Raw genomic sequence first — 15,348 nt, 5'->3', positions numbered from 1 at the left:
GGAATATTGCGTGCAATTCTGGTCTCCTTCCTATCGGAAAGATGTTGTGAAACTTGAAAGGGTTCAGAAAAGATTTACAAGGATGTTGCCAGAGTTGAAGGATCTGAGCTACAGGGAGAGGCTGAACAGGCTGGGGCTGTTTTCCCTGAAGAGTCGGACGCTGAGGGGTGACCTTATAGGGGTTTACAAAATTATGAGGGGCATGGATAGGATAAATAGGCAAAGTCTTTTCCCTGAGGTTGGGGAGTCCAGAACTAGAGGGCATAGGTTTAGGGTGAGAGGAGAAAGATATAAAAGAGATCTAAGGGGCAACTTTTTCATGCAGAGGGTGGTACATGTATGGAATGAGCTGCCAGAGGATGTGGTGGAGGCTGGTGCAATTGCAACATTTAAGAGGCATTTGGATGGGTATATGAATAGGAAGGGTTTGGAGGGATATGGTCCGGGTGCTGGCAGGTGAGACTCAATTGGGTTGGGATGTCTGGTCGGCATGGACGGGTTGGACTGAAGGGTCTGTTTCCATGCTGTAGATCTCTATGACTCTATGACTCTACTAGAACCAGCTTTTCTGAATCCCCAGTACAGTATTTGGCCTTCAAACTATACATATGAGCGCGAAGCAGGGAGTTACTGGGCAAAATCGGTGTCACCAGATCAAGACGCGTTAGTTATCGCTAGGAGTCCATTCAGGCCGGAGTTACAGAATGCTAGCAGCTGAAAGATAACCAAACGGCTCCTCCAGCACCTCTTGTGAATGAACAACAGGGTGAAGTCAGTATTTCCCTCTTTATTGAAGGATAGAGTTAGGTATTAAATCGTGTTTGTGGAGATCTGTCTTGACAATATGTTAGAATGTTGAACGATTAGAAAATTAACGGGAAATATTTAATTATCATTCGGAACTATAAACTCCGGCTGTGATCCATTTTATTGCATAACTTGTTAAACTATCTTAAAACAGGGAGAAACTGGGAACACAGAAACAGCCTTTTTCCACTGTTTCCCTTAAAAATCACCCTGACGCAAATCTTTTAAAACTTCTGGCTATTTAATCAAAACAGAGGTTTAATCTTTGAAGATTTCATATTTTTAAAGTGCGTTTAAAAACATTCAACGATTGCAGTTTTTTCTCAATAAATGGTGATTTTTTTCTGCGCCAGACTATATAATTTTCCAAACAGAAGTCGTTAACTAAACAGAAGTGAAAATCTAACAATAAATATTCATGGTTGGTCATTTAGATTATTAACCGACTTCAGTTGAGAGAACGAGTTAAAAGCACTGACGTTCAGTTTACAACAAAGTTTTCCTGGATCAAAAGCACATCTGAACGTGACGAGATCTTTAAAAATAGGCGACTGGAGTGAAGGCTCATGAAAAAGTACGAGTCTGTCCCAACTTCAGATTTTACAAAATCAAAATTCTTCCCTCTGCCCCCGCTGCAAACAAATGCGGCTGTTGCTAAGTCTTCCCCACTTTATCCGACTTGTATTTACAATTCACTGGCTAAAAATAGCAACAAATGATCCATTTATAACTCGGGACGTGGTCTGCTTTCCAAACCAGCACCGCCTATAATTTGAGTTCCTCACATTCTTTAGGAATTAAGTCAGCCACTCACTTGAGAGACAGCAACTCCCAAGTGACTCGAAATCTCCTCCTCAATTCACTTTTTGTTTCACCAAAAAGGTAAAAACGAAAACAAACAGATTTTAAAAAGGATACCAACAGTTTCATTGCCATCAAAAGGCAAAACCTGACAAGCTGCTTACAAAAAGGAGGCTGCCCTTTTAATTCTAAAGAAATTTAAAGTGTACACGATGATTAAGGGATTAGAACGTATTCAACTTTTTTTTTCTCTGCACACTTACTTGGAGGAGGCGAACTTTCCTACATCTTTCCAATGTCACCCACTCCTTTTCCTACATACATTCTCCCCTCCCCCATGTAATTCTGAAGATTTTATCTGTAGAATTTTGAAATAAAATCAGAGACCTTGTGTAGATAAACCAGCTAGCCAACATCTCACAATTACATAGCATATTTTATTGAACTGCCTAATAAAGAGTTTGCAAAGCTTTTCGGAAAATTGGCTGGAAAAATCTTTTCAAAGTTAGAGAAGTTCTATGATGTAATTGGTGACGTTTTTACCGTCTGCCAAAGACACCAGCCTTTGATTACAGTTTAAAATACCAGCTTGACCATTCTGAAGGCATGGGCCAGAGCCAACAAAGATAAGCTATTTAACTGTGACAGCCATCACAGATGGCGCAATTCTGTTCTCATTTAACATTTTACTCCCGTGATAAATGGATACTTCTAGGGCCATTAATATCAGCTGTTAAATCTCCTCCCCCAGCAAGGAAGTCAAGGCCACGTGTACTACTACAGCTTACCCTAACAGAACACCTGATGAGTAGGAAATACCGTCCAAATGGCTCAGATAAGAGAAACAGATAAAGAACTTAAAAGGATAAGAGAGATCAGAGCAAGGGTGTGAATACGCTCGATTTTAAGGAGAGTCTTAAAAAGGCAAAAGAGAAAAGTGTTGGAAAGCTTTAAAAAGGAGGGAATGCCAGACTCTGGCCTATGCAGTTAAAGATAGACCCGCCAATAATGTTGAGTGAGAGACTGTCATCCAAGGAATTGAGAATTCACCAAGGAAGGTGCTATAAAACACAGGAAGGTCAAACAGGAGCAGGAAAAGGTGAAGGAATGATTTTAATAGCTAACACCCTAGGCGATCAAGAGTTAATGTCAAACAAAGACGGGAGGCAAGGTTATAGCAAGCATAATTTATTCTGGAGTGCAATAGTATTTGAACAGCAGAGTTTTGGAGGAGGTGTTACGCTTTACATTGTGGAAAGTGGGAGGCTGGCCAGAAAAGGATTGACGTAATTAGGTACAAAGGTGACAAAAGCACGGATGAAGGATTTCGGTCGAAGGTGGACTGAGGACGGGGGAGCAGAAGTGCAACATGTTGGAGAGTTTAGGGTCAGAATTTCAGCTGAAGATCAACAGGATGCCAGGTGGTAAAGAGACCACTTAGCAGGAGACACTGACTGGACTGCAGACAGAGAGGAGAGGGGCGGTCATTCTGTTGATGAAAAAGTTAAGCAGTTTGAAAATAGGGCTCAAACTGATGGCTCTTGATATTTAGTTGGAGAAGGCTACAAGTCAAAATGGATATTGGTAAGCAGTGAATTGGGTGGCAGCTGGCATCTACACAGGCAGGGAAGCCTGACTGGTCAAAAATGTATTGGAAATAGGGTTGATGGATAAGGAGGTCTCATGAATATGGTGACATTGGAGATGTTTGGGTGGATGGTAGGGACAGGAAAACACAATAAATCCAGGCTTGCAAGGAAGAAAGCTGTAGAGAGAACTAAACAGGAGAGCTCTATTTTGGAAAGGAAGCAAGAAATCATATACTCCTACAAAGTTTTGAAGAAGTGAAATTAGAGGAGACTGTGCAGAGTGGTTTAATGAGGGTATTTGATACAACGACAAAAGGAACCTGGGGTTAATCTTTGTCTTGCAAGATTCCAACAACAGCAAAACTAAATGCTAAACCTGGTCAAGTCAGTTAAGCATCAGGCATGTTCAAATTGACCCTGGAAGGTGAGGGGGTTGAAGATACATGTCCCTATTCCCAACACCCTAAAGAACTATCCAGTTAATTTACAAAACCATTGTTCAAACTGAATGTGAAAAGATACTTTTAAAAACCACTCTGAGGTCTACACAAAGAAAAAAATCACAGCTGTCATCTGATACTAAGTCAGAAAGGAGCAGAGGCCTCAAACATGGTTTTCAGCTCCCAGCAATTCAGAATAGTGTGTAATTATAGGAAGGAACAAAATACCTTTAATTTCACAAACAGATGGAAAATTAATTTTGTAATAGGTCCACCCAACCTGGTCAAGCAATAAAATCGCTCACTTAAATTCTGTGGCAACTAAAAAACATTTTGAAATAAACATCATTTTGGCTTCAAGATTTGGGGGCAGAATTTGGAGCTCCTGCATTCCTCTATCCTCACCCTCATATACCTTAATCCCATCAGAACAAGAACAATCACAATCAATGGAGTGCTGGGATTGAAGTTAATAGATTTTATAACCTTGTCTTCCCAGAAAAGGTTTCACTCCTTAATCGCCAGTATGTCTGAAATTTTTCAGACTACCCTTAATCCAGATCAGCATCTCCACTCCCTTACAGTAAAGTTTCAAAATATTAATTCATCAGATATATTCGCTATGTGGGTTTGCATTTACTGCCCATTCCTAACTGCCCTGGAGAACGTGGTGAGCTGCCTTCTTTGACCAAAGACCATGGGATTACAGACATCCACAATGCTGATAGAAGGAAAGATGTTTCAGGATTTTGACTTAGTGAATGAACAGCGATATATTTCCCAAATCAGGACAGTGAGGGATGTGGAGGAGAACTCGCAGGTGGTGGCAGTCCCACACATCTGCTGACCTGGTTCTTCTCAATAGCGGAGGTCACTGATTTGGAAGGTGCTGTCAGAGGAGTCTTGGCGAGTCCCTTCAAAGCACTGTTTAGATGGTACCCACTGCTGCTGTTGTATATCAGTTGTGAAGGGAGCAAATGTTGAAGCTGGTGGATGGAGTGGCACCCCAATGAGTTGCTTCGTTCTGGGTGACATCAAGCTTCTCAAGTTTTGATGACGCTGCACCTATCCGGGCAAGTGGGGAGAATTCCAGTACACTTCTGACCCAAGGCTTGAAGATCGCAGGCAGGCTGTGTCAGTCATGAGGTGCATTACTTGATTTCTAGCCTCTGACCTGCGTTATAGTAGATACAATATTTATGACTGGTTCAATTCAATTTCTCATCAGTCAATGGTAATCCCCAGAATGTGGATTGTGGGGGATTGTCAGTGAGCATTAAGGGGTCATGGTTAGATTCTCTCTTGTTAAAAATAGTCAACTGGCACTTGTGTCATGTGACTGTTGTTATTTCCAATTTGTCAGCCGAAGCCTGGAAATTGTGTACTTTGTGTACTTGAACATGGACTGCCGCTGTATCTGAGGAGTCACGAATGGTGCTGGACATTTGTGCATTCATCAGCAAAAACCCCACTTGACTATATGATAGAGGGAAAGTCATTGATGAAGCAGCTAAGATGGTTGGGCTGAGGACATTACCCTGAGGAACCAAGTGGCTCTTATGGCTCAATAGTAGTGTTCCTATCTCTAGACCAGGAAGCCCAGGTTCAAGTCCCACTTACTCAAAAGGGGTGTAATAAATGTCTTCAAACAGGTTGATTGGAAAATTTTAAACAATTACCCTGAGAAACTCCTGCAGAGATATCCTGAGACAGAGATGATTGACCTCCAACCATTATAACCATCTTCCTACCTGCTCGGTTTGTTCTCCAGCCACTAGAGAATTTTTCCCTGATTGCCATCGACTCCAGTTTCTCCATGGCTCTTCAATGCTACATTCAGTCACATGGCCTTTGATCTCAAGGGCAGTTTCCCTCACTTCATTCTCATGTTCAGCTGTTTTATCATCTATACTGGCACCAATATTGTAGGCAACTCACTTGTGACGTTACTTATAAACCCAAATATGACTATTGTCAAAACCTTGTTATACACAGATACAGATTGTTTCATGATCTGATAAATGAGAGCAGTGAACATTCCTGTTTCTGATGTTATGATGGAGGGAGGTCACTGATGGAAATGGCTGAGGTGTGGACACTATCCTGAGGAATGACTGCAGGGGCTATCATCATCAGCTCCAGTATCAAAGGCAAGTTTCAACTGAACTGTATCAGAACCTCAAGGTTTGCAATTGAACATCTACAAATTGGTTTTGTGCAAAGTTTGTCCATGGATCTGAGGCCTGGTTGCTAAACTCAATGCCTCAGAGAGTTTTAATCACAGTTTCTGTCGAGTTCCTGAAGTTTCAGATTCACTCTGGCTTGCGGTCTGTTTACCTTGCTATGGGCCAGGTAGGACTCCAGCCAGTGGAGAGTTTTCCCTGATTCTCATGGACTCCAGTTTTATTACTGTGGGCTTCTTTATGAGGGCTGTCACTGTCACCTCACCTCTGGAATACAACTGTTTTGTCCTTGTTTGAAAGAGGATTGTAATGAGGTCAGAAGCCAAGTGGCCCTGATGGAACCCAAACTGAGCAGCTGCTACTTAATAGCACTATGACACCTTCCGTCATTTTACTGATGATCAAGGGTAGACTAATGGGGTGGGAAAATGACTAGAGATTGGATTTGTTATGCTTTGTGTACATAGTACACCCCTGGGCAATTTTCCACATTGTCCAGCAGATGCCAGTGTTGAAACCGGTTCCAGTAAATCTAAGTATACAGCTAATTCTTAAATACAAGTCTTCTCTATCATTAAAGCAAATGTTGTGGAGGTCCACAGCTTTTATATATCTAGCATCTTCCGCAGTTTGTTGGTATCACATGGGTGACACAGTGGTTAGTAGTGTTGCGTGGGTTTCCTCTGGGTGCTCTGGTTTCCTCCCACAGTCCAAAGGCATGCAGGTTCAGTGAATTAGCCATGCTCAATTACCCAGTGTCAAGGGATACACAGGCCAGGTGGATTAGTGGGGTTAAGGGGGTTGGGTTGGGGAGTTGGGCTGGCTCTGAGTGCAAAGCTCTTCAGAGAGTCAGTGCTAGACTTAATTGGCCAAAAGGCCTCTTTTTGCACTGCAGGAATTCTATGACATATTCTATTCTCTACGATTGAACTGAATTGGCTGAAGACTGACATCTGTAATGCTGGGAGCCTGAGGAGGACAACATACCAAAATTCTTTATAAAAAAAGACTGACTTTTTTCGGTTTATGAAATGTTCCTATCCTTGCATTCTTTTCAAAAAGTAATGTCGAAATCTCAAGTGTCTCCTGACTTCAAACGCCTAACATGTTTAAGGTTGTTCATGGATTATTCTTGTCAGTTGGACAACGTTCCTCTACATTTATTTAAAAAAGTTAAAAATAGCCTTGACTTATATTTGATCGTTTAGCACTGCTTTGTCCATTATTTTAGTTGCTTTAACCCCAACATTAGTGTTTCAGTGCAGAAATGAAGTAATAATAGGGCTGAAGAAGGATCAATGGATTGAAACGTGATCTGTTTTTCTCTCCACCCACAGATGCTGACAAACCAGCTGAGCTTCTCCAGAAATTTCCATTTTTGTTTGATTTCCAGCATCCACAGTTCTTTGGTTTATATTAATGAAGTAATAATGCATTGAGATATTAATCTTACAAATTGGACACTGAGTAAAGGATCCATTTTGCTTCATAGTTGTACCTGAAACTGCACTTTATGGGAAGTAATGCCGGCTTTATGCCGGCTGGGAACCCGGCATCTCCAGAAACAGATTTACATAAAAGCAAAATACTGTCTCCATTTCAGATTTCCCACATTCACAATCTGCTGGAAAAAAAAAGCCTCGGTGGTTCTGACAAAACCAATGGACAGCAAAAGACTCAGCATTTCAAATCTGTTTTTCTCTCTCCACAAATAGCAGAACCTTTTCACCAATTCTGGACCTTATTAACATGGCCATTAGTGTGTCATTACTGAGCACAGGTTGGCGACCATGTTTCCCCATTAAATAATAATGGCTGCACTGCTAATAATTAGTTGACTATGAAACACTTCGGTGATAAGTCCAAATGATAGGAAATGCATTGCCTGGTGTGCAATTCCTTCATTCTTGCTTCAACCCAAGAAGCCCAAGGGATGAGAGTTACAGCATTGGAACAGGATGTCAAAACAGTGAAGGTGAAGCAGTGACCTGATAGAAGTCCAAAATCTAAGAGCCAAATCCAATCATAAGGGAATAGAAAAGCTGAAACAATCACAAAGAAGAATTAAAGAGAAGGAGCAAAACAAAACTGTTTTAGTGTGTGTGATCAGAATGGGAAGAACCACAAATTGCATCAATGCAGAGTTCATAAAGACCTTTTACAATAGCAAATTAGATAGTTATTTGAAGATCTAATATTAAAAGCATGGAGAATGAGCAGGAGTGTCATTATGACTTGTAGCTGATGGAAAAAGAATAGTGGTATAAACTCTCTCAAAGGGCTGTGTGACATTCCACAAGTAAGAAAACTATATATATATAAAAAAAAAAATCGCCTCAGTGAACTTAAAGCATAGATGAGCATATTTAGCCGAATGACCGAAAAACTCTAATGCAGAAAGACCATCTTCAATTTTGGTAACAGATTTAGAGGGGAATTCAGTATGTTGTCCTCATTTACTGTTGGCAATGAATACAGTCTTTATTTTGTCACGCAAGCTACTTTCCTTGCCCCCAGCCACTTGAAATTATACTGTACACACGTCATCACAAATTAAAAAAAAAACACTTTTCCAGCTAACCTTTTGGGTGATTTCCAGAACTGGAATGGCACAACATTAATAGATTGCATATTTGGGAAGATAAATAGGTAAATGAGCTATGGTGTATACTTTTCAACCAGTAGTCTAGAGGTATGAACTAAAGATTTAATGAGAGTTTGAGTTCAGATCTTTGCTTTGTAGTTTGAACTCAATTTTAAAAATCTACAAATAAAAACTTGCTATCAATGAAAGTGATCATGAAGCTGTCAGATTGTTGTAAAAACCCAAGTGATTCACTGATATCCTCTGTGCTGCCTTAAATCAATCTAGCCTATGGTTCCTCAAAGGCACACATCAACCAGGTAAATTCTTCTACTGTATCAAATCTCTTGAGCAATTATGGGTCACCAATCAATGCCATCAGCAATCATATTCCATAAATTATTTAAAAAGCTTTGCAAGTCCAAAGTTCAGTGCACTGTGTTTGCACAGAGAAGTGACATCCTGTGTAAAAGCATTTTGCTGAAGAATTTGAGAGCCATTGCTGGCTACTCTTGAAATTTGGTCCCACAACTGCAAAATACTCTTCTGATAAAGCCAACTCTTGACCAGAATCCTAGCAAGTGACCCCATCTGCGGCCTCCACAGTTCCTCACAAAAGTTCTCTGAACATCTCCTGAATTCATGTGCACATTTCCCAGGCCTCCCATGCTTGAACCAAGATTCCAATCAAGATTCTCTGTCTGCCACAAGACCAATACAGATTCTCATTAAAGTCACAAATTATATCCTGTAGGACTGCAACAAGGGTAGACAATCCTTTTTGACCTGTCTGCAGCCTTTAACACGGTTGACCATGCCATCCTCATTCACTCTCACCCAACCGAGACTGCGGTCACTTTATTCCGATCTCACCCATTTCACTGTAGCTCAAGAATTGTTTGCAATGGCTTGTTTTCCTACTCCTGCACCATAAGCTCTGCTGTCTCCCAAAAATCTATCCTTAGCACCCCTCCTCGCTTATTTATCCTCAATACACAGCCCCTTATTCTTCTTTATAAATTCTTCCATCATATTCCTGTCTCCAAGACTCCTCCAGCCCTATAATGTTCCCGAACATCCTGATGAAGGGCTTTTGCCCAAAACGTTGACTCTCCTGCTCCTCAGATGCTGCCTGACCTGCTATGCTTTTCCAGTGCCATTCTTTGACTCCTTTATGTGGCAGGCATTACACAAGTTACTGTTGTCATTACACTGACAGTTCATGCATCGACAATTTACATTTCTATAGCACCTTTGGGGGAAAAAAGGGGGTAAAATATCCTGAGGTACTTAATGTGAGCCAAACAGATGGAAATTGGCCCGGCACAACTGAAGGAGACATTGGCCTTGTGGTATTATTGCTAGACTATTAATCCAGAGACTCAAATAATGTTCTGGGGACCCAGGTTCAAATCCTGCCGTGGTCGAATTTAAAATCAGTTAAAGAGAAATCTGGAATTATTAGTCGACTGATGACCATGAAATCATCGTCAATTGTCAGAAAAATGCATCTGTTTCACTAATGTCCTTCAAGGGAAGGAAATCTGCCATCCTCATCTGGCCTGGCCTAAATGTGACTCCACATCCATAGCAACTCTCAAATGGCCTAGCAAGCCATTCAATTGTACCATTCACTCAAGAAGGCAGCTCACCACCACCAAGGATGGGCAATAAGTGCAGAGATGTCCGCATCCCAAAAAATGAATAAAATAAAAAATAAAAAAAGTTGAGCAAAAGTATGGTCTCAAAGTGTCACAGACATGTGGAAAGACAAAAGATTTCAGGAGAGAGTTGCAGACCTCAGATGAGGAGCTGAATGAACATGTGCCAGTGCGAAGAAAGTTGGGGAATGCACAAGAAACCAAAACAGAAAGAGCACAGAACTTCTGGGAGTCTTGTGAGGCTGAAAGAGATTGCAGGTTTGGGGGAAAGAGATGGAGGGTTTTGAACAGAGGGTGAGAATTTTCAATCCAAAAGGTTGTCAGATTAGAAGCCAGTGTAGCTCAGGAAGCACCAGGGTAAAGGGATTTGGTACACAACAGGATACAGGCAACAGAATCTTGGACAATGCCAAGTTTTCAGACAGTTCAAGACGAGGAGCTAATCATAAGAGTATTTAAAATAGTCAAGCCCTACCACGTTATATAGACAAGGGTTTGAAAAGTAGGTGATGGCTGATGTGGGGTGGCAGTCCTGGCAGTGGAAAGGTAGAATCAGAAGGTTGCAAGATTTGTGAAGAAGATTCTGATTCAGACAGATGAACCAAAAAGTCTGAAGCCTTCAATGTGTTTGCTGGTGCACTTCATTCCATAGCATTAAGACTGCAAAGATTTCAGAGATGGAAAGTGGGAAATAAACTTGTCTTGGATGAGAGAACCAAGGAACCTGCCTCCTTGTCAACCCAGAACTGGACTGATTCAGACTTGAAACCGAGCAGTATTCCAACGTGCTTCACCAAAAAGAAGCATTAAAAAAAATCTCAGTTTCAACTGGGATCTAAAAGGGTTAAAGTTAGACTCACCCCTCCCAACAGAAGTGCTGTTGCTAAAAATAGATTAAGTAAACACACAGTCTGTCTATTCTCCACTCCAAACATCAAGAGACTCCTTTGCTTTGTTCACATGTAACAGGAGGCGATTAATTCAATATTTAATATTTTAGTAAGGTTTCAAATTAAGTGCTCTTTCACAGCTACTCTCAGACTGTCCAGAGAGAGAGAAAAAATGTAAAGTGAAACCAGACAAAAGATGCCTCTTGTACAAAATATTTTTGTACAAGTTAAAACTTGTATCACCACAAGTATGGGCCCCTTGCTGAGCCACGGGTGAGGTGCAAGGCGATTGAAGGTTGGCTAGTGTGGAGCCATTACTTAAGAAAGGTGGTAAGGAAAAGCCAGGGAACTATACACCCGGGGACCCTGACGTCAGTGGTGGGCAAGTTGTTGGAGACAATTCAGAAAGACAGGACCTCCATATATTTGGGGCAAAGACTGATTAAGGATCGTCAACATGCTGTGTGTGGCAAATAGTTTCTCACTAACTTGATTGAGTTTTTTTTGAAAAGTTGACAAGGAAGATTGACAAAAGCAGAGCAGTGGATGGTGTCTATATGAGCTTCAGTAAGATGTTCAACAAGGTTCCAAAAGGTAGACTTGTTAGTAAGGCTAGATCACATGGAATCCAGGGTGAGCTAGCCAATTGGATACAAAATTGGCTTGCGGGTGGGAGATAGAGGCTAATGGTACAGGGTTGCTTTTCAGACTGGGGGCCTGTGACCATTGGTGTGCCACAATAATTGGTTCTGGGTTCACTGCTTTTCGTCATTTATCTAAATGATTTGGATTTGAATATGGGAAATATGGTATGTTTCCATGCTGTATAACTCAATTTTTTTAAAAACCAATAGGATAGTAGCATTGCTCTAGTATGTAATGAACACACACTACCTACTTGTCAAAGTCAAACTCAATGTACATATCACAAAACACTTGATAGTTCATGATGTATATTCATGGTGTGGTCCTTGTTGTGCTGCAAAAAGTGTGCGCTCAGCAAGGTTTCAAAAGCAACAATGAGAGAATAACCTTCTTGTCACTGACTTGGTTGATAAGAAAATATTGACTAGGACCAGGAATTCCCTTGCTCTAATTTGAAAGCGAGAGTAGGGCACCTAAGGGAGGAAAGGGGTTTGCACAATCCAGTCTTATGTTGACTGAGTAGAGCAGATGCCTCAGTTGTATGTCAAGCAAAAGATAACTCCTCCGACAGTGCTTTCTGAAATGCCAGTCTGGTTCTGAACTGGAACTCAAACTTAAATGTTCTGATCATAATGCAAGAGTGCTACCAATTAAACCACAGCTGATGCCTCGATTTCCATATACAGTTGGAAGTCTAATGGTGTATCTGTAAAGAGATACAGAGTCAATGCCAGCGGTTGTGTGAAGGAAAAGTGCAATGTATCAGCACATTGCTTCACCATGTGATTTTCTGCTCATAACTGCAGATGATGAGGGGTACAGTTGGAGAAAGGGAGATAATATGTTGTCACTGACAACAAAACAAAAATCAAGAGATACTCTAAACCTTTAAACCTGAAAGAGTTTAAAGAACACTTATTTATCATTCATTTTGCCCCACAGTAAGATTCCGAAAGGGCCTTTTCCCAAGGCTGAGGCTAACTGACTTGGAATTGGAATTGGAATTGGAATTCTGAATTAGCCGCAGTAGTTCCAAGATACTGCACATGTGCTAGGCAGCATACAGAATGGAAGACAACATTTTAACATTGTTCCCTTTGCTTGAATGGCTTTGTTAAGACAATTGATGGTGAGCAGATTTGTATAAAAACCCAATACCCTCCTAAATTAGGTTCCCTAACATAATATTCTTAAGTCTACTTTTAAACTGAAGGTTTAGATAGTTTGGGTTTACAGTTAGTGTCTGCGAAGACCCATTGCAGTTTCTTTTGTGACCGTTACTCCTCGAGATAACAATTCAAGATGGACTGAAAAGTTAAGTCTGAGATCTTGTGGTGCAGTGCTCTGGGTTCAAGTCTGACACTACGGTTTGTTGGCAACAGAAGATGCAATCACTGGTTTCCTGCCGTAAATCTTGCCAAAATACCTGATGGCAAACAGGAGTGTTTCCTGGTCAGCCATCTCTCAGATGACCACAGCAAATCACCCAAGTGATCTCACCCACAAACGTAGACCAATCTAACGGAAGTCTATGGTCCCACACTTTAGGAATGGCAATGTAAGTTTCAACCAAAGATGTGTGTTATTCAATACATCTTTGAGACTTTATTCTTAGCTGGTGTACTGTACCATGGGTTTTGTCACTTCCAATATGTTATGCTTAGCCAGCTCCCCTGGAGAATGGTGCAAGAAAAAAATGTGTTTATAAAACACCTTCAATTAAGTAAAATGTCCTAAGCTGCTGCCCAAGAGTATCAAGGTGCACAAAATGATATTGGGGCAGATGACCAAAGGTTTAGTCAAAGGGAGATGTTTCAAGATGAATTTTAAAAGGAAGCAGAAGTAGAAATCAGACCTATAGAGGCCTACAGCATGGAAAAAGGCCCTTCAGCCTGCGCCAGACAAAAGCAACCACCTAACTATTCTCATTTTAATCCATACCATGTCATTTTACCAAACACCTCCAAGACCCCCAACACTACCCATGTAAGTCAAGGCACTTTCATGCCCATTGCCCACTATACACTGTATTACAACCATGAACCCTAAAATGATAGTTGGATGTGTAATTAAAAAAAAATTTCACTATGCGAAAAAAAATTCATTTCTACTACAAGGCAATAAAAAACATCAACCGCCCAGACGTGAACATCCAGAACAATGAGCTAGTGTGAAGATGATACAGATCATACAGTGAGAGCTGTCAACCAACCAGGAGCTGGGTATTTCAACAATCTAATGGTTGGCTGGCTCTCCTGCCAAGATTACCTGGTGGTGGTTGGCTGAGGGTGCCAACAGCTATTAGACTCTAGAAGACCAAGCCCTTGATTGATCAACAGCTCTGGCAGTCTGATCTCAACAAAAGATCATTGTGAAATTGATAAAAGGTTAAATGCCTTATTGAAACTAGAAGATCTGGATGAATTGACACTTTAAATGTTGTATTGTACAAAGGAGTATTTTATACGTATACCGAAAATAGTGAAACAAACATTTCTTCGAAAAAACATTATCTTCCCCACACAGCCAGCTGCCACCAAAGGGTCCATTGCCCGTATAGAGAGTGTAATGAGTGAAAGGGGATTGAAGTACCACAGCTTGGCATGGGGGATCTACTGAACTTGCTTCTCATGCAAACTATGGTTCACAAGCCCTCTCAGGTACACAGTCAGCCACAATCCTTTAAAAACCATGAAAACTGCAAAAGCACGAGGCCATGCTTATTTCCTTAAATGGAGATGGCCAGTTTGGAAGGGTCAGGCCAGAACTTGTGGTCCACACTATACCTTGCAAGACATTCCAAAATAATTAAAAATCACACAACACCAGGTTATAGTCCAACAGGTTTAATTGGATGCAAATTTTTGCTCTTAATTCTGTGTTACGATCGAGCCCTCCACTATCACCTGATGAAGGAGCGTCGCTCCGAAAGCTAGTGTGCTTCCAATTAAACCTGTTGGACTATAACCTGGTGTTGTGTGATTTTTAACTTTGTACACCCCAGTCCAACACCGGCATCTCCGAATCAAAATAATTAGGAATTTTTGGAATGGGACACACCCACCGCTTATAAATCCAATTTGACTTGGTGAATTTCTAGCCTATATAGCAATTATGAACATTATGACCCATTATGAGCAATTTGAAACGTAACAGGAAGCAATGCGGTACAGTTGAAAAGGTGATCTTGGACCTGTGACTGAGTGTTGACATTTGCATTTATTCAGCAAAATACTGAAGCCCAGAAGATATGCACTAAAAATATGTTTTCAGATTTCCTTATTAATATTGTTTTTTTCTACCCAGAAGTGTTATCACACACAGGTAAAAACAATGACTGCAGGTGCTGGAAACCAGATTCTGGATTAGTGGTGCTGGAAGAGCACAGCAGTTCAGGCAGCATCCGAGGAGCAGTAAAATCGAATTTTCGGGCAAAAGCCCTTCATCAGGAATAAAGGCAGAGAGCCTGAAGCGTGGAGAGATAAGCTAGAGGAGGGTGGGGGTGGAGAGAAAGTAGCATAGAGTACAACAGGTGATTGGGGGAGGGGATGAAGGTGATAGGTCGGGGGGTGGGTGGAGTGGATAGGTGGAAAAGAAGATAGGCAGAAAAGAAGATAGGCAGGTAGGACAAGTCAGGACAAGTCATGGGGACAGTGCTGAGCTGGAAGTTTGGAATTGGGTGAGGTGGGGGAAGGGGAAATGAGGAAACTGTTGAAGTCCACATTGATGCCCTGGGGTTGAAGTGTTC

At 41.2% G+C, this 15,348-nt stretch overlaps 1 protein-coding gene across 1 annotated transcript in view; it reads right to left on the bottom strand.

Annotated features, from left to right (window-relative positions):
- The window catches only part of gnas (GNAS complex locus), a 318,791-nt gene that overhangs the window by 262,853 nt on the left and 40,590 nt on the right, over positions 1 to 15,348 (bottom strand). The window lies entirely within an intron of this gene.

This window comes from Chiloscyllium plagiosum, chromosome 20 (assembly GCF_004010195.1).
Source record: "Chiloscyllium plagiosum isolate BGI_BamShark_2017 chromosome 20, ASM401019v2, whole genome shotgun sequence".
In the NCBI taxonomy this organism is placed as follows: Eukaryota; Metazoa; Chordata; class Chondrichthyes; order Orectolobiformes; family Hemiscylliidae; genus Chiloscyllium; species Chiloscyllium plagiosum.
This window is presented reverse-complemented; position numbering and strand designations above follow the sequence as displayed.